The following is a 1,247-nucleotide window of genomic DNA, read 5'->3' as shown; positions in this document are numbered from 1 at the left end:
AATTTTTATTTGGGTCAATTCAATATCTAAGACTAGTTGGAACAGAAGATATATTAAAATACAGGTTTGTATTCACAGAGCAGGAAATAAGTAGAAGTAAGAAGGTAACCAGAATAGCCACAATAACAAAGCCCAGAGCAATTGTCCAATGGGTTCATATGATTTTTTTTCCTCTTTATTTGCTTTAAGAAAACTGAGTGTCAGATACGATAATTGATCTACCCTAATTTCCACACTGTTAGAATATACTAAACTTGTTGTGGGTGGCTTAATTTCTTTATTACATGTATGGCTCTATGTTATATGCTTCCTCTTTACAGAGATATTACAGAAAATATCTTTGTCTCAATAATTTCCCCTTTAGAAGAGGTCCTTCCTGTTCTTTGCCAGTTTTGAAATGACTAATGCAAACTTTTCTTATGCATTTTTAATCAGATCCTGAAAAATGAAAAAAGAAGTGTCCTCCCTGTGGTAGGCAGAATAATGGTCTCCAAATATTAACCTTCAGATGTATAATAATGCTATTTTAGGATAAGTGTGACCTGCAGATGAGATTTAGAAAGGACATGGAAGATAGTGTCATTTACAGGGGGGTCTAACATAATTTTGAAGACTTCTAAAAGTGGAAAACAGAGACAGAAGGGAGAATTGGGAAGGAAGAACTGGCTGCAGAAACAAAAGTGGAGTGTCAGAACAGAGAAGGTCCTAAGTTTGTACTGCTTGCAGCTGAGGAAGAGCTGCATCAATAAGAGACTATATAACTCTCTGTAATGGCTGAAAAATTCAAGGAAAGCCATCCCACCCTGAGCCAGTTGAAATGAATGTGGCCTGGCCAACACAGTTTTGTCTGCATTAGCCATATCAGACCACTGACCTATGGAGTTGTAAGATAATATGTGTGTTTTATGTGAATCCACCGAATGTGTTGTAATTGGTTACAAGAGCCACGGAAAATGAATCGACTAACCAGGAGTAAGTAGAGTAAGCTTACCTGATCTAACCCTTGGCAAGGACACGTAGCTCCCACTTTAAAAACTGAATCAACTCTGTGTTTTTGGTGGTTGCTGCAGAAAAGACTGAACATTCTGATTTAATTCCTCTTACTAACCCAGATGGTAGATGAAAAATTATTCCTTCTTGGAGAAAAACAAAGAACAAGAGAAAAATTACACCTGATAAGATGCTTAAAGATCTGCACAATCCCTACATTGTCACAGCCCTGCTTTCCAGTAGTCTAAGCCTACTGG

Source organism: Ochotona princeps, chromosome 6 (genome assembly GCF_030435755.1).
Source record: "Ochotona princeps isolate mOchPri1 chromosome 6, mOchPri1.hap1, whole genome shotgun sequence".
NCBI lineage: Eukaryota > Metazoa > Chordata > Mammalia > Lagomorpha > Ochotonidae > Ochotona > Ochotona princeps.
Note: the sequence above shows the minus strand (reverse complement) of the source record.